The sequence below is a fragment of the Protopterus annectens genome, chromosome 1.part0 (genome assembly GCF_019279795.1).
Source record: "Protopterus annectens isolate FY-2018-M chromosome 1.part0, PAN1.0, whole genome shotgun sequence".
Taxonomy (NCBI): Eukaryota; Metazoa; Chordata; order Ceratodontiformes; family Protopteridae; genus Protopterus; species Protopterus annectens.
This window is the reverse complement of record NC_056725.1, coordinates 996,495,984-996,523,903: the sequence shown is the minus strand read 5'-3', so window position 1 is coordinate 996,523,903 and position 27,920 is coordinate 996,495,984.

Below are 27,920 nucleotides of genomic sequence, written 5' to 3'. Positions count from 1 at the left end.
TTTTGCTTCTTATTTTTGGTTTGTTCCTCATAAAATGTGTGGTTTTCTGGCAAATAATTTAGGAATTAAGTCACTAAATAATGACAGGCACTGAGTTTCAGACTTCATAACCTTCAGAAAAATGCATGCTAAAGCAAGACCTGTTATTCTATCAATTGTCTCAGTTTATACAACAATTTATAGTACTGTTTATATGTTCCCCCAGTATATTTGGCCTTGCCCAGATTTCCTGCATTAACAGGTTGAGAGGTACGTGCAAATAAATTGCTTTATAGAATTTGACATATTCAAACCTCTCAGCTGTCCCTGATTTTGGCTCAAAATATTGTGCTTCCCCTAATAATCCTGCTGCAAAATGGCAGGTTTGGAAGAAAATGTAGAGGGCTTACAATTAAGAAATAACTGTAATAATCAGAGTTATAGATTACTTTTATTTCAGAAATGCATGTAGATTCTTTTATTTTGTCAACTGCTCAAGTTAACAGTACTAATATTAAAAAAGTGTCCCTTCTTTGACAGGTTCCCAGCTGTATTGTGTGGCTATTTTATATTTTTGCATCGCATTTTTGGTCCATTTTTCATAAAATAGTGTTTTTTTGGCAAATTAGTTGCAAATCATTAATGACAAACATTTAAGTTTCAGATTTCATACCTTTCAGAAAATTCATACTAATGCAAGACCTACTATTCTATTATCTTTCTAAGTTTATAAGAGCAATATTTAAAATTTGTCCTTATTTTTGGGCCTTTGTCCCACATCTATGTATGGCTCTGTCCATATTTCTTGTTCTGAGGTTGAGAGGTATGGCAAATGTGTCAGGGCCATCACAGCCAGCCAGAGACATTTCAAATTGTGACATACCTGTTGTGCCCCACTCCCCCATGTAATGACTCTGGATGTGTCCAAGCAAGACAAGGAGCAGTTATGCAGTGTAAATGTGCAAAGTATCCCCCCATCCAAGGTAGACACAAGTGCTACTTTTATTCTGTCCTTGATTTTGCAGAATGTTCTGGTTTCTGTCATATTTTTATACTGTTGATTTATGCTTATTATTACTCAGAACGTGCCTGTTGCTCTGTGTTTAAGTAGCAATGCTTTAATGACCATCAAGTAAGCTTGTCTGAGATTGTAATATGCAAGTAAGCTTTAATAAGCATACTGTTAAAGAATTTCCAGCATTGAAAGCCTTTCTGTTATTGCCATGCAGAGAATACTTACATAACTAGATAATGTATAAGCCTTGGGTATTGAAATGGATATGGCAGTATTTGTAATAAAGGACATGATTACATTATTTTAAGAAGCTCATTACATTTGTTGGAGATTTGCAGTCATCTTTGCAGGCTTTACCTGTAAACCAAACCGAATGCCAATCTATCATGTGTGGTCCATTACCTGTACAGTAAACATTTAAGCAATGTATCTTGAGCTTGTTTCTTGTTTGCTTTTCATTTTTTTACTTTGATCATGTTTTCCCCATGAAACAAATAAATAGTTGTTGTCAGGTAGCAGGTCTTTTTTGGATAAGAAACATTTTTCCAAGTGGGGTATCACAGAGATTGCTACTTTCAGCATGTTACTTGGTACTTTAATAAAGCTGAATATAAATTATAATTAGAACTACAGTGCAAGGAGAAGTGGTTTGAGTTGAGTGCTGCTTTTTGTTCTTGTACTTGATTTTGACTGGCATTCTAGTAATGTATTTAAAAAGTAATTTATTTTTTCATGCCTCACAACCTTTTTGTTTCCATCTAGATATTAAGTAAGCTGTCATGCAGCCAATGCATTGAAATATTTTTTTTCTTCTACACTTCATTTTGTCTTGATTGGACTCTCATAATGACGGTTTGCCACCCAGGTCAGCGTATTTAATTAAAGTTACAGTTTTTGTGGTTTTGAGCATAGCTCCTCCCCTTTCTAATTGGCCGCACCCCTTCCCATTGACCCCACCCATTCAGCTGTCTCCTGCAGCCCCCCTTTGATTAGAAGTCACCAGCCGCCACTAAGCAGCAGAGAAATGGTTGTTTTTTTTTTTATCTCCCAGACACTCCAAGAGAACAGAAGAGTGGAGATGCAAGCAAAATCAACCCCAGTGAGAAGCCAGCAGAAACACCAACACCAGAGTGGAGAGGCAGAAACAGTCCAGCAGACAGAACCTAGTCAATGGTGGTGGAAACATCAAACCAGGCAGGGATTTATCCACTTTTCCAGAGAGGGAACAACCAGCAGTCGAACAGGCAACCCAGGTAATGCCTAAGACATTTATAATATTCAATTTGTCGAATAAACAGTTAACAATACATGAAAAACAAGTTTTAAGTAAAGGTCTTTTGTTTATTCCATTGAGGAGGTCCGATATAGTTAATACTATTATAGACTTGAAAGATTTCACACACAAGTTAAATTTAAAACTGTTATTTGGTCAAGAACAGGAATATGTAAAGAGTGACTTTAAAGTACCAAGTGTGTTTAACCCACCACTTCATGCTACTATTAAAGCCTTTGAAGATATTTGTGAAGTAGAAATTAGAAGTTTGTTGCAACAAAAAACAAAGGAAAGTATCACAATTTAAGATTTAACTAAGAAGCAAAGAGAAAGTTTTGAAGCCTTAAAAAGTGATTATTCCATTAGAATCATGAGAGCAGACAAGGGGGGGGGGGGTCTGTGGTGGTAGTAAATACAGTTGATTATTTCAATGGTGTATATGAGCTTTTAAAGGATGTGCATTCATACAAAAAAGTGAGAAAGTTGGAAATAAGCAAAACATATAAATATATTGATGCATGGTTGGTGGATCAACTGGATAAAGGGGTTATTTCAGAGATTATCTTTGAATTTTTTCAGGTGAACAAACCCAAGGTTGGGTATTTCTTTGGAATACCCAAAGTGCATAAAAATGAGCAGAATCCGCCATATAGACCAATTGTTGCAGCCAGGGCATCCAAGTTAGAGCCCCTATTTAAATTTGTTGACAGGGCCCTATTAAGGTTGGTACAAGGAACCAAGTCATTTATTAAAGACTCAAAATATTTTTGGATACAATAAGAAATTTAGAGATAGACAAAGATGACATATTAGTTACAATAGAAAAGAAAGTAGTAACACCCACCAGGGCAGAGCCGATAAAAAACTTTGAATAAAAGTCAGCGCAGCCAAACCACGAAGGTAACTCACAGCAGGATTTATTGGAACAGGCAAAATTAAAATGAATTACTGATCTATCAGTAATTCATTTTAATTTTGCCTGTTTTGTAGGCTAAATGGTTTTTTGAAGTTCAAAGTTTTTTATTAGTTACAATAGATGTGCATTCCTTGTACACCTGCATCCCCCATGAAAAAGGTTTGGAATGGGTAGGTTATATGTTAGTTGAAAGTCAGCAATTTGAAGTAGGGGAAAGTAAGTTTATTTTGGAAAGCATAGGACACATTTCGTCTTATAATTTTTTCACTTTTGAAAATGAATTTTTTTACAGACAAGGGGGGTAGCTATGGGGGCAAGGATGGGAACCAATTATGCCAATTTAGTTATGGTTTATTGGGAAACAAATCTCTTGCCCCACATAGCAGGGTACAATAATCTTTTATGCTATTACAGATTTATTGATGATTTGTTTTTTGTGTGGAGGTGCACAGAAGGTCATTTAAAGGATTTTGTTAAAGAAATGAATGACAGCACAAGTTTTTTTTAAATTTTCATTGGAATATAATTTCTTTAGGATTAGTTATTTAGATTTAGACATCATCATGAAACAAGGACAACAGACCTAAGTACAGTTATAAGTTACAAGAATGTGGCTAGTAAAAGCTTACTTCATTACACTAGCATGCATCCTACGTACGTCAAGTATAATATAGTGACAGGGCAGCAAATTAGGGTAGAGAGACTCACAGGTGATGCTGGCAAAATAGACAGATTTGTGGGAGAATTACATGAGAGGTTAAAGCACAGGGGATATCCTAGTAAGATAGTTAGTAATTTATCGGAAGGTGCAAGAAAAGAGACTAGGGAAGGAAAGGGAAGGGCAAAGCAAGATACGAATTGGCAAGCGGCCATGCCCTTAATCTTCACAGTGGGCAGCACAGTTATCAAAGGAATTATTAATAATAATTGGATAATTTTAGTAGCAAATAAAGAAGTTAAGGCTGCAGTGGGAGAAGAACCCATATACATTAATAAAAGGGCTAGGAATTTCAAAGAAATTCTAGAAAATAAACATGCACCCAGTAATAGTAGAATTAAGGGTATGTAAAAGTGTTTAGACTGCAAAGAGTGCAGATTTATAGCAGAGGGACCCTATGTAGAAGTAAGTACCTATGAAAAAACCATAACAGTGCCAGGTAGGTTTACATGCAGTTCAGAATTTGTGGTATACATGGCAAAATGCCTAGCATGTAATTCCTTCTACATAGGAAAAAACAATAGATCACTGAGAAGGAGAATTTATGAACATTATTATGGAATCAAAAAAGAAAGATTACAATAATGCATTGTTTAAACATACATTATAAAGTCCCAAGTGTTCAAAGTTTTTGTTTTCAGTAATAGACTGTTTCTCCTGATTTTAATGGGGACTAAGAAGGAGAGCTTGAATACAAAGAGCTTAAATGACAGATTCTGCTCAATGCTTATAACAAACCTGCTCTTAACAGTGGGGTGAATTATAAAGTTGTTTTACGCAGAAAAGCAAAATATAATAAATACAAGTAAAATTGCAGTTTTTATAAGTGTCTTATAGTAGTGTTTTTAGTTTATTTATATTACTTGTATAAAAAATATATTAATTGGTTAATTGAATAGTAATTTTTTGTTATTGAATGGTATTTAAGTGTGCCACTGGGATTATGGGTGTTTCTGATGAAGGCCATTTTCATAGCCAAAAGTGCTTAACCTGTATTTATGTTAATAAAAGGAAGTTTTCTTTGGGATTCACCACTTGGCAGCTTTTGGAATTTATTGCAACACCTTGCAAGTGCTTTTTGCATGTGTGTGTATATATATATATATATATATATATATATATATATATATATATATATATATATATATATATATATATATATATATATAATAATAATAATAATAATTAATTTATATATATTTATATTTATATTTATATACATATGCATAAGCTTGATATTATTTTTAATTTTTTTAAACATAAAACATCATATCACCAGAATGTAATTAATTATTTACTGCTTTTTTTCTTGCGTATTACCATCAATTTATATGTCTTATAAACATTTTAGAATTGCCAGCCAATAAAGTAATAATTGAATACAATTGATCACTTAACTGATTGTATTTAAATGGAGAATTTACTGTTTCAAACTGATTCTGATGAAGTCTCCGTGCAGGAGATGAAAGCGCTGAATCAGGTTGTTTGATTTGTGTGTTTATACAATAAAATACTAAATATTATCCAGCGTTTTCCGTTTTTTGGATTACCATTACTTTTGGAGAAGTAGCCTGGTGGAATTGTGCCTGTTAACGGAGGAGAGCCTTTATTGTTACTGGATTGGACATTGTTGTTCGTTATCTGGCAATACCCCAGGCATGTGAAGGGTGTGCAATTTACAATGCATTCATCTATCAGTAATAGCTATATTGCTTTATGTGCATGTCCAGTTGTGGTGGGGTTAACTGCATTGCACCACAGTGGTCACCACCAGGGTCTATCTGATGTGAATTCACCATTCCTGTAGCATACCTCATTACTTGTCAGTGCCAAGACCTTTGGACAGAGGCCAGCAAAATTGGCTGGACAAACAGCCTAAGGTAGGGACATGTGTAACACATAAGTGGTATTAAGTGTATATAAATTGTGTACACACCCCTGTTAAGATGCAAGGTGTTCCTGTTACATACAAATTAGGACCACAATATGCCAGTCCACACCTCTTCCAGCCTTTAATGTGACCCATAACATGAACAGTTCACTTGTAAAACCAAGCATCTGGACTCATGTATTGCACCTACAAGGCTGCCCACCTGTGAGGGTGGCAGACATCATATCAGCATGATGTTTCAGTCAGATATGACACCTCATTCAGCCATATGTGTCAGTGCACTCACTGTGGCCTATTTGGCTACAATATCACATACATGGGCATTGCTAAGGCACACAGACTGCTTCCATCCACGTATATGTAGCAAACATCGGATATTCCAGATACATCTGTACAGAGGACTGTACAATGTTTTAACTTGCTGCATGTAAGGCAGATGCTACCACACTAAATAAAGTAATGTCAGTGGGAGGTGGTCAACAGCCATGTATGGTACACATATCAAAAGGGTATAAGCCACATAAGATATGATCCTCACACACACACACATACACACACACACACACACACACACACACACACACACACACACACACACACACACACACACACACAATTGCCAGTATTGGGATTAGAACCCCTGCCTATCTAGTAATTTTGATTATAGTGTAACATAGTTATCAGATGTGCCACAGAGCTTATAACTTTCCACCTACTCCAAAGGTACTTCTAAAGTGGATGACATCAACAAGACTACAAAATTGGAGTGAGGGGAAGTGTAAAGGTTAGTACACAGGTCAGAGAAGGTATAAACCACACCCTACATGATTCGCACACAAACACACTTCCAACCAGTTGCCAGTAGGGAGATTAGAATTCCTGCCTATCTAGTTATTTCTACGATAGTGCTAAGCAGTTATCAGATGTGCCACAAAGCTTATACATTTTCATCCCGTCCAAAGGTACTTCTAAGGTGGATGACATCAACAGGGCTACTACTTTGGAGTGAAGGAAAGTGCAAAGGGTAGTACACAGGTCAAAGATGGTGTAACCCACACAGTACATGATTCTCTCTCACACACAAACACACACACACACACACACGCACACACGCGCACACACACACACACACACACACACACACACACACACACACACACACACACACACACACACACACACACACACACATCCAGTTGCCAGTAGGTAGATTAGAACTCTTGCCTATCTTGTTAGTTCTAATATAGTGCTACGCAGTTAGCAGACATGCCACAAAGCTTATTCAGTTGCACCTCATCCAAAGGTACTTCTAATGTGGATGACATCAACAGGACTACTAAATTGGAGAGAGGGGAAGTGTAAAGGGTACTGCACAGGTCAAAATGGTGTAATCCACACAGTACATGATTCTCTCACAAACACACACACACACATCTAAACAGTTGCTAGTAGGGCGATTAGAACTCCTGCCTATCTAGTTATTTCTACTGTAGCGCTATGCAGTTATGAGATGCGCCACAGAACTTATACATTTTTACCTAGTCCAAAGATACTTCTGAGATGGATGACATCAACAGGACTACTAAATTGGAGTGAGAGGAAGTGTAAAGTGAAGTACACAGGTCAAAATGGTATAACCCACACACTACATGATTCTCACACAAACACACAGTTGCAAATAGTGTGATTAGAACTCCTGGCTATCTAGTTATTCCTACTATAGTGCTACGCAATTATCAGATGCACCACAGAGCTTATACATTTTCAACCAGTCCAAAGGTGCTTCTAATGTGGATGACATCAACAGGACTACTAGATTGGGGTGAGGAGAAGTGTGAAGGGTAGTACACAAGTCAAAAATGTATTAAGTCAGACAGTACATGATACACACACACACACACACACACACACACACACACACACACACACACACACACACACACACACACACACACACACACACACACACTCACTTGCCAGTAGTGGGATTAGAACTCCTGTCTAATAGTTATGTCTACTACAGTGCTATGCAGTTACTGCATGCACTACAGAGCTTACTAAGCACCCACATGGCCAAAGCTGCTGATAACTGCATAGCTAAGGTAAAGTATTACAGGTGGCAGAAAATCTGCCTTCAGTTTCACCCTTACATCATGCTAGTTCTTTCTGTCTTACACTTCAAATAGCATTATGGCTTGGCACTTCACCAGGTTATTGTATCAATAAGTGTGGCACACCTGGGAGCCATCAGCATTACTTGTTCATCACAGACATAGCCCCAGTACTTACTAGTTATGTCCACCCCTCTTGGCATGATTGAAGGGCAGTTTTCTCTGTTTTCACCCATTAACCTGGTGCACTTGTCCATTCTGAGGCACTGCTGCAACTGCCTTATGTATGCACACAACCCTTCCCTCTAAACTCCAAACACTAAGACCTGTGAGAGTTACTCGTATATCACCCAATGTGGACATATGCACTCTTCAGCAAAGACTGGACTAGCAGGTCAAGAGGATAAGATCCACACCTGCACCACACCACATGGAACACATAGCTCACCATGACACCCACTTTGACAACCATGACATACAATGAAAAGCTACACACTCAACTTCACAGAGGCACTCAATGGACATTTACCTAAAGAGCACAGAGCATCAAGACATACACCCACTCAGACACCACGACATGGCACATGCCAAGGGACACATATTTAACCTACACAGTGTGCCCCTCAACCTAAGCTCCTAAGGCTAACCACCTTGCACAATACAGTGATCATGGGTAATGCAGTACTGAGGCACACACATATCCCACTCACTATGTTGAATATAGAGCAAATAACAGCCAAATATCTATCACATGTCAGCATCCAACATATGACACAACCAGTCATGGCACTCCATAACAATTACAAGTATCACTCAGTGTCCATGTGGTTGTGAATAACCTGAGACACACCTCCATGGACTACATGACAAGAGACATGGTTGAATTCTCTGATTATGTGGTCCAAGCAGGTGTGACAGTAGCTCTGAGCAGCATACCGCTGTCACCCAGAATGATGTTGCAGTACTAACAACAGATGATTGACAGAAACATTGGCTTACATGCTTTGTGTCATTCTCAGGTGATCCAGTATCTTTCTGCTTGGGATGACACAATTGACAGAACTCAATGACTTGCCACAGATGTCCTACATCTGTCAGCACTGGGTTACCAGGTACTGGCTTAGTGTTTTGCCACCCCTATACTGCCTTATTAGGCAGTGTTCCTAATGTAATTACCACCATAACAGCTAGACATGTATGCAATCTGAGGGTCATGCTGCTCAACAGTAGACATCTAACTGTCAGGATGCAGTCACTCAAAGCACTTGTCAGAGTGGAGGACATTAACATTTCTGCAGTAACGGAGAGGTGGTTCACAGCAGCAGACAGCAGGCATGCAGTATCAGGCTATAATGCATTCCACAGCTTTCAGCACCCAAACATGGACCACACCACACCTCCACAGGTGGTGTATCCATATTCATTATGGCTAGGAACACCTATAGACTAGTATCCCAGCATAAAGCATTGGAGATACTTCCGGTACAACTGCCTTGGGGTAATAGTGCAATCCAGACCATAGCATGCTATGGGTCCATATCTATGTCGCTAGATTGTCATTGCACATTCCTCAACACCCTGCCATCTATGAAGGTCCAACGCAATGTTGACATAGTATGAGACTTCAACTACCCCACCATCACCTGGGGAAAGTAGCCAAGTGCCAGTACAGTGGCCCAACACTTCCTGGGATTCATCATTTCCAATGCCCTGGATCAGCTCATACTGACATCCAGTAAAGGAAGCAACAACCTTGTCCTGTGTTGACTACTTAAATATGGGACTGTTGCTCATCCACAGTTGTCAGTCCTTACCTGTTGAGATCCACACAGGCTCTAATCAACATGGAACCCAACATGTCAGCTACACCCCCCACAAAGGTAACCACCTTGCAGAACCTCTCCAAAGCTGACTTTGCAGCCATCACTGCACCCATGGCAATGGGAAATAGCTGCATGACTGCTGAATCATACACATATGCACTGCACAAACAGGTACATGAATGCATGGTACTAGCCATAGCCAACATAGCCCATATACTGTCCTCCAAACACTGGACGACAATGTGATGGTCCCCTGCAAAGTGTACAACAGAAGGAGGACACTGTTCCAGAGAAAGGTGGTGTCCCATGACTGTTGAACTCTCTTATTAGCCTCAAACACAACTTGTGATCCCTCATGGAATCCCCTACATGCACCTATAAAGGCAGACATGCAGCAGATCCTGACAACAATCATAAAAGCCTTTGATAGTTACATCAACAACCTCCACAGCACACACAAGTGCTGTGAATTACTGCACAATGCTAATACCTATCCTGAGACAACAGATATTGGCCACAGTCTTGGCAACACATTGAGTGCCAGCTTTACCCCTCTCTCCCCCCACAAGTGTGCAATCACAATGGCAGATGAATGGCACGCACCCAGCAGTACTGCAGGCCAGGTTAGACCTGCATTGTCCGCAGGCAAGAATAGAGCTTCCATGGGACACCAACATATCCATGGCTATGTTCTACATGACATACAAAGTGACCTTGGACCAAATTTGTGTGCTCTGGTCAGTCACAGCCTCACCTCAGAATTTGTCCCTCAAACATGGTACACTGCTACAGTCATCCCTCTCCATAAATGGGTAGCATCTGTAGACCCTAGGGATTATTGGCCCCTTAGCCTGACAGGCCCACTATGTAGGGGTATAGACCACATCATCAGGGACCTGATTGACCAAGATATAAGTGACCTCCTAACTGTGGACCCACACAGTTTGGCTTTGTGAATGACAGATCATGCCTGCTCAACCTGGTTGATGTCTTTGACTGAGTCACCAGGGCTGTGTATAACAGTAAGGCACTGCATACAGCCTACATCAATCTTTCCAAAGCTTGTGTTACCATCCCTCAATGAGGGATTATTGATAAATCCCACAAACTCGGCATCAACCCATATATCATTGTTTGTTTTGCAAACTGGTTCACAGAACACACAAGTATGACAGTGGCAAACTCCAGGTCAGACTGGCAAGCAATCACAAGTGGAGTCCCACAGGGATCAGTACTGGGTAGTGTCCTGTTCAGCATCTAATTCACAGGAGTCCTGCCCAACACAGAGGGACTCTGGCTGACCAAGTTCACAGAGGGCTGCAAGCTGGGAGCTATCACTGACTCCACAAGCGATGCAAACATCCCACAGAAAGTCCTCACTGAGACCACTGAGTGGTGTGGAAACCATGCCCAGAATCTTGACACCACAATATGCATCATCATCCTCCTTGGTAAAACATTCCATTCCCACACCGATGGGAGCCCAATGAACACTGTATGCATTATAATAGATCTGGGGACACAGGTTTGCAGCAACTTCTCCTTCAAGCACCACATTGCCACTGTGGTCAGGAAATCCTCCTATATGGCACACTGCACTACCAAGGATTTTGCATCCAGGAAAACAGGGGTAATGATTTATGTCTACTATTCCCTCAATAGACCACTCCTCAAGTATTATGGCCCCTTTGCCATGTACCTCACTAGACACCTGCTATAGCTGGGGAAGCCACAGAGGCACCTCAAAAAGGGGTTCCTAGGCATTAGACACACATTCTACACAGACGCAGCAGACCCAAGCTAATCTCTGTGTCATATTATCTATTTATTTATTTATTTTACATTTGTTAAAGGACAACTGCACCCACAGACTCAAAAAACATGTTTATTTCATCATGATTTTGTGTTTCCTACATTTTAACACCACCCTGGGACTACTTAGAGCTTTTTAGATATTTTTATACGCAATTTCTGACTCTGACCACATGAGGTCCGGCATTTTGAAATAATTCTGACAGTTTAGTCTGCCTCTAAGTATCCCAGAATGCATTGTTTGTCTCCAAAAAATTGCATCAGATCTGCCACATTTTCCTTAAAGCTCCTGTCAGTGCACTGATTTTATAGGCATTCACTATTGTGTTATAGTCACCTACTTTTGGTTAAAATGTTATCCTTTTTCAATGGCTACTTCAAACACAAGCAGTGCAAATGCTACAGAACAGAACTGAAAAGTGCATTTTATTGCTCTTTCTTCTTAGAAATGCTAACTTGATTTCCTTTGTGAAAGATGAAATCTAGTTCTTCAAGGTATCTCCCCTCCCTCTTTACACCTACATTCCCTAGCTGTCAAAGAGCTAAGGGTAATTTGACCCATTATCTGCATGTGATTGACAGCTCACAGCAGGTGACCAGACTAATGTACTGTTTTCTTGTCAGCCTTTCCTTCCTTACACTGGGAGATTTTTTTTTGTTGCACTCCTCCTGTCAAATTTAGAACCAAGCACCATAGCACTGGGAATAATCACTGTTTTGCAAAGCATCAAACTCCAACTTATTTTTCCTTCCTGTTTGGTTAAATAGCTAACAAATGATGCACTATAAACAGAAAATATTTCACAGACTTGCATGACAGCACGCACATGCTTTTTTTAAGTAGTAATTTAAGAAAATTACTGTATCGCATACCACTTGTAATCTGATGTAGTGTTGTCGATTAATTGTGACAGACATCTTCTTCTTATGTAAAAACATGCAATTAATGTCTATGCATGGCAATTGTAAAATTATGCTGTTAGTTTTTGCAGCTGTTACTCTGCTTCTGCCTGTACTTTGTCACATATGAGTAGGGCTACTCAGAAAATTGAGATTATAGTTTGACATTTTTGCTAGGTTAAGACTGGGCCGGGCAAAGCAGCTCTGACATCACAATGTGGGAGGTCCACTGGCTCTTTTATACAGCATGCAAATCAGGCAGGGATTACATTACTTTGGGGGAGGAAATGTCCTAGTAGCTAGAGCAAGAGCTTTGGCAAATGTGACATCATCATTTGAGAGCCAGCTAGAGGTTTTTCAACTTGGTTTTCAAAGTGAAAGTAAAACAGTATGGAAAGGTAGGAAGCCTAACAGGGAAAACAGTTGAGCGGATTAGTTTTTAAAGCTGCATGGGTGATTTTTCGAGGCTGTATCAACGAACAGGGACTAAAAGAGACAGCAGGTTGAGCAATCTACTTTAATATCCATTTGTTGTCCTTCATCCAGGTAGTGTTCAACTGGGCCATGATGCTTGTTTTCAGCAGAAACCCAGGGAGAAAAGCTCCACTCACACAGTTATTGTACACATAGACAATATAAAAATAAATGAAATCATAAAATTAAACACCAACAATAATACACTTAATACAAAACTAATACATGCATATTCCTGTTGAGCAGACAGATAAAACTTAAGATGTTGCTAGCATTGTTGATACTGAAAATCAAAAGCAAAATTGTTTGAAAGAGGGGGAAATAGTGTCATAGGTTTAGCTAATTAGCAGCTGTCTGTGCTTGACTTACAAAGCAATGTCTGACCCAGCTAGTTTAGCAATGCTACATATACATCCATCCACACCACACACTGTAGAGACCTCTACCTCAGTACCACAATCACCACAACATGCTGGTGGAACAGGTCCCTCACCAGGAGGCTCCACATGCCCTGGAATACAGTTCCCATGCATGTCATGCAGAGAACCTAGCTGACCTGGTTCCAGAGAAACTTGAGTGGATGGGTAATAGACAGTTCAACCCAAGGATCACTGCAGTCACTATACCTGATACAGGCACTGGGATGTAACATTGGGTAGCACAATGTCAGAGCCCTTCTATGTGCTAGGCTTGTTAAGGCACCTGGGCCATTACCTACTACACAGTTGTGAACCTATGAAGGGAATGACATCAGCAGGACTGATAAAGTAGTGCAGTGGGTGTTTATCATATCAAAATATTTTGTGCTACAAACAGACACACATACACACACACACTTGCCAGATGTGAGAGTAGAATCCCTACCTAACTAGTGACTACCTAACTAGTGATGTGTATAATAGCATTACGCAGTTACTAAACCCGCTACATAGCTTACTGTGCTGAGAGTTGGCAAAAGATGCTGATATGGGGAATGACATCAGCAGGACTGATAAAGTAGGGCAGTGGGTGGGAAACATATCAAAAATACTACTACTTACAAACATACATACCCACACACACATTTGCCAGAAGAGTAGAACCTCAGCCAACCTAGTCATTTGTACTATAGGGTTAAGCATTTATCACATGCACTACTGAGCTTACAGGGTTGCCAGGTGGCCAAGGTTGCTCATAAGGGGCTGACATCATCTGGACTGATAAGGTAGGGCACTGTGTAGTGTTGTGGGTGGGAATGGTGGGATTGTCATAAAACTGTTTCACCTATAAACCAACACACAACTCTCTCAGTCTTGCACACACAACTGTCACACACAACTGTCTCACACACACACACACACACACACACACACACACACACACACACACACACACACACTTTTACATTTGCCAGGACTGAGATTACGCCTCCTACCTAACTAGTTATTTGTACTATCTTGTTATGCAGTTATCACACGTGCCACAGAGCTTATGGGTCTGGGCCTAGCAAACATGACTGCTATGGTGACAGACATCTTCAGGACTGCTAAGATGGGGCAATGGAAAGTGCACTGGGTGTGGATGGCCTGTTCATTCCTAGATCCTACTGATATTCCTAGATCCTACTGACATTTCTCTAAGTGTAAGAGCATGCCCAGTGTGCCCTTCAGGATAACACAGCATTTGTCTCAGATTTTTCCTATTCTTATAGACAAACTTGGGGGAAGGTCCTGCTGCCTTACTTCTGAGACAAATGCTGTGTTATCCTAAGCTTGCAAGAACAGCATCTACACCTTTGGGAGGGACACTGAAATGTAGATCTTTTCCATATTGTTAATTTGTGGATGAATCAAGATTTTTTAAGCATCCTGTCACTGGAAAACTTTGGGAATTACGTCTGCCAGCAAACTGCAACATGGCTAATTTGGTTTTTGTTGCACATTGTGTTAAATGTTTTAATTTTTACATTGGCAAAACTAATAGGAGACTAAGAGACAGGATTCGGGACCATGATTATTGCACTAGGAGAGGTGAATTATTCAATGCACTTGCAAAGCACACTCTACAGTTAGGAAGGGAACACACTTTTTTATTTCAGGTTTTATCTGTTATACATGACAACGGCAGACGAGGACCCATTAGTCATAATACTGAAAACATTGAACTAGAATGGATGCTGAGACTTGGGGCACATAGATATATAGGGCTCAATGATTCAGTCCCTATTAAATCAGCTTTAAGGATGAAGAAACTTAAATGAGAAAGTTAAACAATGTATAGCCATATATCTGTGTGGATTTTTATGTTTGCTGTAAGTAGATGTTGCTTTAACCTGTTTTTTACTAATTGGATTATTAATTGTGTTGTTGGAGGGAATTTTCTTGATTAATTGGCTGTTGGGGAGTATGTATATAAGGATGCTCTGTTTTATTATTGTAACTATGTCTGACGAAGCGGTTTGTTTGACCACAGAAGTGCTTACTTCTGGTTCTATTTTGCATTAAAAGACTTTTTACATCAGTTGCTGTCAGCGTTTACCTTGGGATTTTTCATTTTGATTGCTGTTGGGATTTTATTAGCTTGCCTCATTTGGATTTTTCTTAATACATATATATATATATATATATATATATATATATATATATATATATATATATATATATATATATATAATGTATAGGATCATAGGATCTACTAGGCTATTGACCTGGATGTCATTTTAAGCCTAGCCATTTTATTCCAATGTAATACCATGAAAATGCTAGTCAATACCCAAGATTGCATTTACTGATGACTTGATGACTGCAAACTTAAGGACATGTTTATTGTATTTGATATCTTCTGCGCATGTGTGTGTGTGTGTGTGTGTGTGTGTGTGTGTGTGTGTGTGTGTGTGTGTGTGTGTGCATGCGCATGTGTGTGTATATAAATATATGTACATATATATATATATATATATATATATATATATATATATATATATATACAGACACATATAGTTGTAAAAATGTAAAAATATTAATTTGGTTAAAAAGTTTTTGTGAGTGTAAAAAACAAGAACACAAAAATGAGTGAAAGCTCTTTTATGTGAACCACGTATGGTTGAATTTAGTTTTATAAAGTGTAGGAAAGTAAAAATGTGCAGGAAAATTATTGTTTGAATGAAACAGTGGTTGTTATAAAGATGTGCAAGAATGTGTTATAACAGATGATGTGCATGTGTGAGAGTTGCCAGTTAGGGTTACAGTAAGGCTTGCGTAAGAGAATAGATTCAGTATTGTTCAAGGTTTGCTGTTATGTGTTGTCTGTTTCCTTTTGTCTTGTATAGTAGTACTGTTAGGGAAAGGTTTTTTAGTAATATAATGTGTATCTTTAGGGTAACAATTAGGGTTAGCCACATGAGCAAGGTAATACAGTGGGGTGCCAGTAGCAGTGTGAATGGAAGGGACACCTTTGTTGTGCATTGGCACGGGCAAAGCATGTAGTGGATATCACTGACAAAAGATTGGATGTCCACATTGGCCACATGGAAACAATGGTCTGGCAGCTCACTGAGTCACATCCCTGCCAAACACTGGCACTAGATTCTGAGCCAAACCCAATGGTGGCATTACCCAATCTGCCAAATAATTTCCCACTGAGTTTCAGCTGGCAGACTACATCTGTGAAAACCAAGTACTATCCTCCGTGCTGGTGTTTCCCTCTCTTTTGTGTTTGTGCACATTGCTATTGGTATTACAGTTTCCACCTCACCATTGTCTTCATTCTGTTTGTATGATGTCCTGTTCACCATTATGTTCCTCTCCCTGTGTTTTCCTACATCCTATTGGTTATGTCTGTATGTCTGTCTTTCCTTGTTATCTAACCTACCCCTCACCCTCCTCTTCCTTCTATTGCTTCCTTTTCCAACATACCATTCTCCTTCACTGCAAAAACAAACAAACAAAAAACCAAAAAAAACAAAATAGGTACCTGTCCCACAAAAACGTATATACTTCTGACCCCACCTCCATCCTTTTCATTACTTATTTTCTCACTTTCTGTTCTACTCTATGCTTGCTTCTCCTTTTCATCTTTCCTATACTCCCATTTCCAACCTTTAATATGGTTCATTGAAGTAGCCTTCAGGGGATGGGGTATAAGCCTCCTAGTAATACCCCTTTGGAAGCAGTGCTGCGGTGGTATCACAATGTAACAGAGCTTTTGAAATGTGGCACACCCGAGAGTGCACTTATTAGATGCAGATTACTGTTTCCAAACAGCAAACTCAGAACGAAACCCGCACTACTCAGCTGTAGAACGAACTCTCAGAAGTGCCCACGCCAACCGTTGTTCGGAAAACACAGATTCTGCCCAAAAAATGAATTGAACACACAAAGAAGAAGACAAGAAAGATGCAGTCAGAATGTCATAGGAAGTCCACCATGTTTATTTGAGCCATCAAAGCGCAGTTCCAGATATACAAATTATTGTCTTCAGAGATATCTTCAGTACAGCTTAGGAGGAACCCTAAACTTTAATATGGTCAAAATGGATTAACATGCTTTCCCAAAAAGGGCTTCTAAAACACATAGCTTTTTGTGGTTGCATAGTGTGCAATAGTTGGAGACAGCACTGATGATGCACATGTGCAACCAACAAGACATGGTACTGCTCATTGAATACTGATACTGAAGTCAAATTGAAATCACCTTCTAACTATCTTGCACTCAGTTGCCATTGATTGAGTAAATTAGCTGACTTCCATTGGGTAGAAGATGTCAAATGTTTAATGGGGTAAAGCTTAGCTGTTTAGTCTATCTGCTTCCATGGCACAGCTCATTCCTGAATTGATTTTTAGACTATCAGTGTACAGAGTGAAGTATTTAAATTCCCCCTGTTTTATTTGTTTATTTTTAATTTTTGCTTCCATTCTGTAAATGTGTACCAATCACCTGCCATGTACTTCCCTGACAACTGTAGTGTGTCTCCTACTGTGGCTCAGCCAGTTAATGAGATGATTTGCAAATGGCTCAATATCTTTCAGGAATGAATGCTTTTCATGTCTTTTCTGCTTCTGTTCTGAAGATGTCTAAAATTCTCTTGCTATGTGATTCCCATTCACCTTTGGTACGACTGCTTTTGTGGTTGATCTTGTAAAAGCAGTATTTGGTTGAATATCACTGATTAAGGTAATGGGCTCAAATCCCTTGAGGCTTCTCTTTGTATTTTGTTTTCTGCTTTCAGAAATGTGTAACATACCCCGATATGTGTTTCCTGACACCTTTACTGTGATTTCCGTGGTGATTCAGTTTGTTAATGCAGAGCTTGTAGAATATCACTGAAGAGAGTAATGGGTTCCAATCCCCTCAGGGTTGAAAGTACACTGATATCATTCTTATGAAGCCAGGACAAGTGTAAGTTAGTATGACATGCATCCTACCTGCATTTCACATTTTCTAATATCAAGCATTTCAGATTGATACTTGTATCTTTGTCTCCTGCCCCTTCACCATTGTGTTTTGTATTCCTGCTTTCATCAGCAGCTCACTTGCAGTATTCTGCCAGTTTCAGTTGTCTTTGCTGTTCTACTACAATCTCTGTTCTCCACCCTTAGTCATCATAGCCTTACTTTCTTCCATAAGACATTTCACTGTATATGTTTTGCCTTGAGTGCCAACAACAGATCAGCACATTTCATTTTGACTATCCTAGATGCTCATGCATATTCTGTGGTAACAGTCACTATTCATACTTTACTCTGGCCACAGGCTGGTCTAATATGATCTTCCCATAGGTCATAGGTCACTACTGTAGCTGCAATGAGGAGCTGCTCATTCCACCCACTGGCTTGGCTGCAGTCACTGTTAATAAGCTTTGAGGCTTATCATGCATGCATTGTAAATAGTGCTGGCAATCGACACAGCATTTCTGAATCCTCAGGACAGTCTCTTTTTGTTTTGTTTTGTTTAGCCAATCAAACAGCTTATTTTATATAGAAGGAAAAGGGAATATCTGGTGAAAACCTGCACAGACATAGGGAAAATATTCAAATTCCACACAGAAAGTGAATAGAATGTAGGACCGAAGTCACAGACTGTGTAGTGTGAGACCAAGCTCTTAGCACAGAACCACTAAACCACCACTGAATCTTATTTCAAGGTCCGTGAAGTCATGTACTACTTCCTTTGTGAAATACACTAAACATAGGACTACAAAGTTTTTTCTGAATGTATGTTAACTTACTTGAGATTAATTTTATTAATTGATTTGTCTATCTATAGATTTACTTTTACTTTTTACTTTTTTATAGGTTGTGGGGTATTGTTTTGTGGGAAGCATTTTTGATGATTTTTACTTTAGTTTGGGTTTTGGAGTTCTTGTAAGGGAGGGGAGTTAGATGCATTTGGAATACATATTTTTATTACTTAGTACTCTTCATTTTGTGGGATATTTTTTACTTTGTGTTTGCTTTGGGATTTAGTAGAATAGCTGTTAGTATTGGTGGTAGGTTTGTTACTGGGAACATTTAGTATTCTAGTCTTCAACTGGAATGAGTTAGGTTTCTGGTTGTTTTTTTTTTTTTTTGTAAATGGAAAACCAAGCAAGTGCCTGCAGTGGGACAATATGAAGAGATGAATGTCTACAAGAAATATCACTGGTACAATTAATCTTCTTTAGATGTGCTGTATTGCATTCTTCATTTTTGCAGGTATGTGTAGCTTTTACTTATTTTTTATGTGTTCTTTTATGGTGTCAGTTCTATTGATTTGAGAATTAAGTTTGATTACTTCTTAAATGTGTTTTATCTGCATTTGATATAAAATAATTTATTCATGTGTGTGTGTGTGTGTGTGTGTGTGTGTGTGTGTGTGTGTGTGTGTGTGTGTGTGTGTGTGTGTGTGTGTGTGTGTGTGTGTGTGTGTGTGTGTGTGTGTGTGTGTGTGTGTGTGTGTGTGCACGTGCGCACATGTGTGAGACTAACACATCATGTGTGAATTATTCTTTCTTTTTCATTTCTCCAAGTCTTTTGGGTTTCTAATACCATGACAGGAATGGACGCCATTCCTAAGTCAAAGTATGATTAAAGTTCATGAAATTAGTATTATTTCACTCTTTGATGTCAGTCAAAAGTGCTCTTTGCAGCACTTGCAATGTGCCCAGTAATTACTCCTTCTGCAATTCATACGGAGTTACATGTATTGGTAGCATATCTAAATAAGATTTAAGACTCTTTTTATAAGACCCATTGTTCCTACTACTATTGGAACTATTTGGGTATCTTTCCTCCACATTGCTCTCATTTCTGCTTGCAGATCCTGATATTTTATAATTTTGTGTCTTTCTGTGTGCAGGATGCCGTAACCACTGGGTGCGGTGATTTCAGTGATCAATGATACTTTTGTCTTCTTTTCATGAACCACTAAATCTGGTTTTCTAGCATCTATCTTTTGAATTGTTGGTAATGGATGATCCCATGTGATGTACACCATCATTTTCTATGATGCTTTGTGGCTCATGTTACCAGTGCTTTTCAGCCACTTCAAAACCATAATGTTTGCACAATCCCCAGTGCAACAGTCTCGCCATGTTATTGTGCCTTTCAGTATACAGTCCTTCTGCCATTAGTATGTCATAACCAGCAACAAGGTGTGCGACTGTTTCCAGTTTGGTTTTACAAAACCTATATTTGTCTGTTTCTCCTACATGTTCAATGGACTTTGTAAACCAGCATGCACGTAGTCCACTATCTTGAGACACCAATATTCTTTCCTGCAAGAGTCTACTGAAGATCAAGAAAATTAGACATAGAGTTCCAGTCATAGGATATATGGTCAACTGGAAAAGTGGAGGGTACAAACATGGCCTCCTTTATTATCTTATGGCTACAGTTGAGAGGTATCCATAAGAAACTCTCTTGAGGTTCATTCTTTTTGTAATGCATCTCAATATTCATAGTGTGTTTCCTTTATTTCTGGCCCTAAAGGAATCAATGTTATATATAATAGAATGCCAAACTCTACACAGATACCCATACATTTCTGGATGGACCACAACTGGCCCTTTGGCTTGGTACAGAAGAAAAAGCTGGAAATGCTTCTGGGGAATTATGTTCCCAATGTAACAAAAAGATAGATTCAATTAAAATAAGGCCTGCTCATTAAAACAAAGTTTGTGCTCTGGCTTTCTGTTTTGAATATGCTTTTAATGTTAGACTCTTTCAGATTATTCTGCTGGGATTAACAATGCTATATTTTTCCAAAGCATTAAATAAGTTGGATGGAGTTTGATGATTTGTCACATTCAGCAGCACCTAGTTTTCATCTTCACTGTTCTGGTTCCTAATATTTTTTCTGACTGTTTTATAGTTACAGTTGTATGCATTCCTTTCTACCTCTAAGTATTAGATATCAGAGGACTAGTCTTCAAAAATCACCCAGCAGTCAAAAAGAGAAGTATTTTCCTAGAAACAGCCCTCTTGAACTGTGCTGAGGAGGCCATACCAAGCCCAAAACATCCATGTCCACAGCCAGTGGGGTTTGGCTTTATTGGCCTGAATTTGAACATTAAATTACTTAAAAAGAATTCAGAATTGCCATACAGCTGAAATATCTGCTGTTCTTAAGGGTCATTTCCATATATCCCATGTGCCTCTGATACAAAAGGTTTGACGAATCACACAGTGGAAATTCTAGTTTGGCTACAATTTTCTTTTAGTTTTTACTGATTGTTTTTTCTGTGTGACCCTTTTACTTATTGCTTTAGTTTGTTAGTTGGGATATTTTGCAGACACCCTAATGGTAATGCACATCAACTGGGTATAATATCCATGTGTTTCTAATGCTTACTCAAACACTCTGTTTGTGTTGTCCTGATTAGGCCCTAACAAGGCTGAATCATGCATGCATGCACACAGCTAGTGGGGTTTGGCTTTAATGGTCTGAATTTGTCTATTGAATGACTTAAAAAGAAAAAGGTCATAGGCATTCAGAATCGCCATATAGCTGCAACACCTGATGTTCTTATGGGTCATTTTCAAATATTCCATGTGCCTCTCGTACACAATAGGTTTGAAGAATCACACAGTGGAAATTCTTATGGGTCATTTTCAAATATTCCGTGTGCCTCTCATGCACAAGAGGTTTGAAGAATCACACAGTGGAAATTCTAGCTTGGCTAGAATTTTCTTTTAGTTTTTATGTTTTATAACAGAAGATGTTTGGATTCTATCTAGGAATTGAGAAGTGATGCAGTAGCATGCAAGCAACTTTAGTTAAAATAATAAAACTGTACACACGCTTTCATATTTAGCAATGCACTATCAAGTTAATGTGCTTGATAAACTGACTGTTAATTCCACCTAAGTAAACTAAATGATTATTAATGCTGTCATGGTATACGTAGATGTTATAGTAGGGAGTCTTTGTTACACATCACATACCTCTGTGGTATCTGCACTAAATGTTCTTCTCCATTCAACCTTCTTTTACCCACCTGTGACACATACTGAAATTCTGTACATTCCTTTCTTCAGTGTAGTGACTGTCAGTATGTGGTAGCCTGGAAATGGGATGTGCTGCTTCATTTATTTTTATTTCCTTTCAAACTTCCATCCTTTTCTCTTGTTTGTAGGTTGGGAGTTTTGTGATCCTCAGGTGGCCCAGTTGGTTACCTATAGTCAGTGGCCATACAGGTTTCTACTAAGCTGAGGAGACAGATGTTGCTTAGAATGGCCTCATTTATTGATAAGCTATGGATCTTGTTTGTTTGTATATTTTAATAAATCATTACAAGATTAGCATTAAAGCTAGAGCCTTTGTCAGACATCCAGTCCCTGCATCTGTTCATTTGTACTTTTTTTCCTTTTTGACCCCCCCCCTTTCTCTCCTGTCTGTCAGGAGTATCCTGAATATCAATATACAGAAACTTTTTTTATTCTTCTTCTGTTTTTGAATATAGGATTTTGGCTTTTCTAATATCTTATTAGCAATTTACCACATGTTGGGGGTGTAGAGTTATTACCCCTGGCATAAAAGACACTGTTAATGATTTTCTAATCTCAACTGTAGATCTCAGTTAAAGGATTGTGATAGATTGTGTTTCATGTTTTTTTTTTTATTAATGGCAGTTAATTTGGCCTTTCATTAGGAAGCCTGTTCATCATCAAGACACTAAAGATTGCTTGCTGAAATAATAATGGTTGGCTAAATAGCCATCTGGTAGTGGTATACAGGTTTTCGTTAATTAAGTTTGATATAATAAGTCTACAGGGAGCACAGTGTAAGTATACCTAGCTCTCCACAGTGCAGTATGCCTTAGCAGCTCCATCATCCTCACCCCTCTAAGTGGAGAGCTGTTGGACAAACCTGTTTGACTAGTGACCTACACAAGCCTAACTATGCATCCAAGAGACAGTAAACTATCAAACTATGAAGAAAAGTAAAGGAATAAAGATGGAAAGAGGGAAAATATTAAATGTAGGGACCTGCATTTCATCTCATACATATCAAATATCTGTCCCAGGACAACAAGTCCCTTTCTCAACACACATAAGAAGTTTTAGTAGGGATAAATGGACATCAGAATAATCTGATAATGGCCCTTTTCCTGTTGTATTTTTTGACCAAATTTCTCTAAAATACAGGCTAAGGCAGTGGAGACTAAGATGCTGAAATTTGCAGAACACCTAATCACAGTTACAAAAGATTTTAATTCTATTTCCTCTCATATTGATATGACAGATAGTTGGTGTTGAATGGTCAACTTTCTTGGCAAAAGTTTAGTTAGTTACACTTTAGACATGTATGACACTGGCTGTCCTCCTGTGATGTCTGCAATGGTAATTATGCAGTGGCCTAGACAACATCATTTAGCAACCTAAACAAACAAGATCCACTTGCTGCACTAGACGAGAAGGGAAACCACTTTCAGGTAATTTATCTGACCTGTCTGAGAAAGAGTATTTAATGTAGCAAACACATGTATTGAAGGATATCCCTGTATTCCTGGACCTCCTCCCTATGGATGGATTGGACTAAAGAATCTTCTTCTTCTTTTGGCTTTTCCCGGTTAGGGGTCACCACAGCGGATCATCTGTCCGCTCATAACTGGCAGTGGAGTTTTATGGTGTTGAGTTGCCAGCCCGGCGCCCAACCTTCCACAGAAGGCACACACATGCACACACTTACACCTAGGGCCAATTTAGAGTTTCCAATCCACCTACAGCATGTCTTTGGGATGTGGGAGGAAACCAGAGCACCCAGAGGAAACCCACACAGCCACAGGGAGAACATGCAGACTCCGCACAGAAGGCACCACAGCTGAGGATCGAACCAGAGAACCTCTTGCTGTGAGGCGACAATTGTTAGAAAAATATGTATTAATGTGTGTATGCTTAATAACAATTAATAATCAAAAGAATTAATACGCTTTTCATTCTATTTTACATGCACTGTGTTATATATAAATTGAGTTTCATATGAGACTGAAAAAGATGCTTTTTGAAAACTGCAGTATGCTTTCCGAAACTTGCAAGATGCCCTCTGACCTAGTAACTACTAGCACAGCAATATTCATGTTTATGCCTTTTGGAAATGTCCTTGAGAAGCAGGTGCTTATCTGTTAGGTCAGGAACGAATTAATGAATAATACTATATTCTGTAAATGTAATGATTTTAAACAATCAGCTCTGTTCGAAGCATGGGAGCATGTGCAGCTGCAGTAGCTTAGAGATAAAGTAGACAAAGGATTATTAGAGAAATGAACTGCTAGCATTGTGCTAGAATTAGCCATAGTACCTTGAATGGTAACTTAACATGTATCTAACTGGTAGTAATCAAGGCCATGTTGTTTTCCTCAGGAAGTTTCACATAAAAATTGATAAATCAGCAGAAATTCATGGGAATGATGGTCAACAGATGATGATGAAAAAGGTGGTAATCTGTTACATCAGCTTGGTAGGCCATGTCTAGTTAGAGAATGTATAAAAATGAAAGTATTTCCTGTTTCTAGTTAGACAAACTCTGTAATAGCACGTTTTTGTCTCTTTGCTGCAAGATTAAAGTGCCTTAACCTGAACCTATCGTGTTTTGATAATTTTTAAAGTATATTTTTCCTTTGACAGTTTGGTCCTTCGGACCAGAAAGTACCTCTCGCTCTAGGCCTAGGTCAGAATTGGGCCCGGTGGCATGCATCCGTACCGAGAATAGGCCAAATCGGCTCTTCTGTGTTGAAAGACCTCCGACTGAATTGTCGTTCGAAAGAAGCCAGCCACTGTTTCTGATCTGGGATTGGAGGACGAGTCAATGATCCGGTGGATCAACTCACGGATGGTCAGGTAGGAGGAATTACCTTATTTCTGTTTTAAGATCAGGGACTAGTTACAGAACTGTTTTTGTCAGGAAGATTTGCATGTGCAGATCAGGGACAAAAAAGGGTTACTGTTTTGTCATAGATCAGGGAAGCAGAATAGGTAGACAGTTATTCTAGATAAACTGTGAAAAGGTATAGAACTGTGGTACCACGTGATAAAAAGGGTTACGTAACAATTTACAGCTTAGCTAAGGCAACAATGGGAAATCAGTGCACGAAAAGTTCCCGAGACCCGGCCCTAACTGAAGACGCGAAATATATGCAATTACAGCGTACCGACAATGTTAAGTATTATACAAAATGGGTTGATAAGTATAAATTCGATGGTAATTTAGATAAACTCACACTTATTAAACTTGTCAGGCAACTAAAAACAGATGCAAAAGGTCAATTAAAAAAGCAACGACAATTAGGAGTCCCTCAGGCGCATAGGTGGCTTGAGAAAGCAAATCGCTGGGAACAAAAGATAGAAAATTCAAAAACGATGTTCTTAGACAAAGAAGATAATAACTTGGTAATAGCAATGGCCCCTCCTTCACCCCCTCCACTTGCCTTACCAGAATATGAAGCGAGTGGACAAGCTGATCCACCTCCGCTATACCCGGCTGTTTCCACAGCATCAAAACCATTTGTCAGGGATCCTATCGTGACAAGGTCTGGAACACGCGACTTGAGAAGGGAGATTGAACTATGTGAAATAAATAGAAAATCACAAGCTATGAGTGAGGAAGAAATATGTCCACTCATAGAAGTACCAAATCCTCAGGCAGGACAGGCAGGGCAGGATCCGACTCTTTTGGTTTATAGACTGTGGACACCGGAAGATATCCGGAAAGCCACGGAGGGAATTCCCCATCCGAAAGTGAATTTTCGAAAATTTTTAGAAGACTTACAGGGTATGAGATTAAGTTACCATTTTAATGGCGAAGAAGTAGAAAAAGTAGTTAGACAAATTGTAGGTCCAGATTGGCACATGATCAGTGGTGACTGGAATCCTCGTGATGCACAGCTTAGACCACTCCCACATACTAATGCAGAATTGGATGGCAGAGTGAAAGGTCTGACAGACCGAATCTCTGAAAAATGGAAGCTTAGGGCTGATTGGACTTGCATTAATCAGTGCATTCAACAAGAAGGTGAAACAGTTGATAGATGTTATGCTAGATTATTAGAGTGTTTTAATAACGACTGCGGAATGTAGATACCAGAAAACCAGACACAAGATTCCCCATATGAACAACAGCTAAAGAATGCATTCTTGAAGGGTAGTATAACTCCCATTAGCAACTTTATTACAAAGCACATGGTAGATCATCGTACGAGTAGATTGCAGCCATTACTTGAATATGCTAGACATGCAGAGAGACATTTTAATAGTAAAAAGAAAAAGAAAACTCAAGTATTTTCAGCAGAAGATGGGTCAGAAGTATTTGTAGTACAAACTGGAAGAAAGGGTAAGAAAAATACCCAGGGAAATAAACAATCTGACAAGCGATCAGAAGATTTTGAATAAAGGAAGAAAAGAGGTGAATGTTTTAAATGCGGGAAAAAAGGACATTTAGCAAGGGATTGCAGGCTAAATAAGAAGGTGACTACAGAAAATAAGGAGGATGAGGAATGACTATATGATAGTCAGGAATCACTGAATGAAAATAAACAGGAAAAGACAAGTGCAAATGTGATAGCAAGGGTAGAGGATGTGACAGAAGGGGTAGAGGATGTACATGAATTTATAGACGTTGAAGAAAATGAAATTTTGGACTTAGCCTTATTGAGCCTAGAGCTTTACATAGCAGATACAAAACCGGAAGTGACGCTTCTGGTAGAGGGGAGGGAAGTCAAATTTTTGTGTGACTCAGGGGCTTCACGGACCCTGATACACCCTTCCAAATTACCGGAAGATTCAGAATCACCAGATTATATACTAGTGAAAGCAGCTAATGGACAGCTGTATCGGGAGCCACTCTCCCATGACATAGCGATAACAGACCCCGTTTCAGGAATGACCCAGAAAAGTAAAATTGTAGTTTCTGCAAAATGCCCAGTAAACCTTTTGGGTAGAGACTTAATTCAGATATTTGGCATAGCCGTAGTTCCAACCATGCAGGGTATGGAAGCACAGCGACAAATGGATACTTTTGTAGTACGACCGGAGGGTGAGATATATTATTGGTACAGCCAGGACTTGGTTACGACTGGTCCAGGGGCAGTAACCGAAGAACTGATGAACGTAGCCATCAGTAAATCCCCCTCCCTCAACATTGACAAACAGCATTTGTTGCATTGTACTCTATATTACTGTAATAGACCAGGACCTGATAAAGAATATGAGCAGGAATTGTTTCAGAACCACGCAAACAGACTAGTGTTACGAAACTTGTACTGGGACACAGAAGGAAACAGTGTAGTAAGCTGTTCATTGCCCCAGGAATTTTTAGCACTTTACAAATCTAATCGATTGCCACATGTTAGCTTAACTAAGAATAGAAATTTGAAATGGGCAGACTTAGGAGAAAAAGTCACAAGGTGGGAGAAACAGACAGAATTAGAACTCTCCGAACAAGGAGTACAGAAACAGAAATTGAATTGGATAACACAGACACACCCAGCTGTGCACTCACAGGCTAGTGAGAATAGCTGAGTATTACTCTTATTGGAGGAAGAGGAAAAAGCCTTGC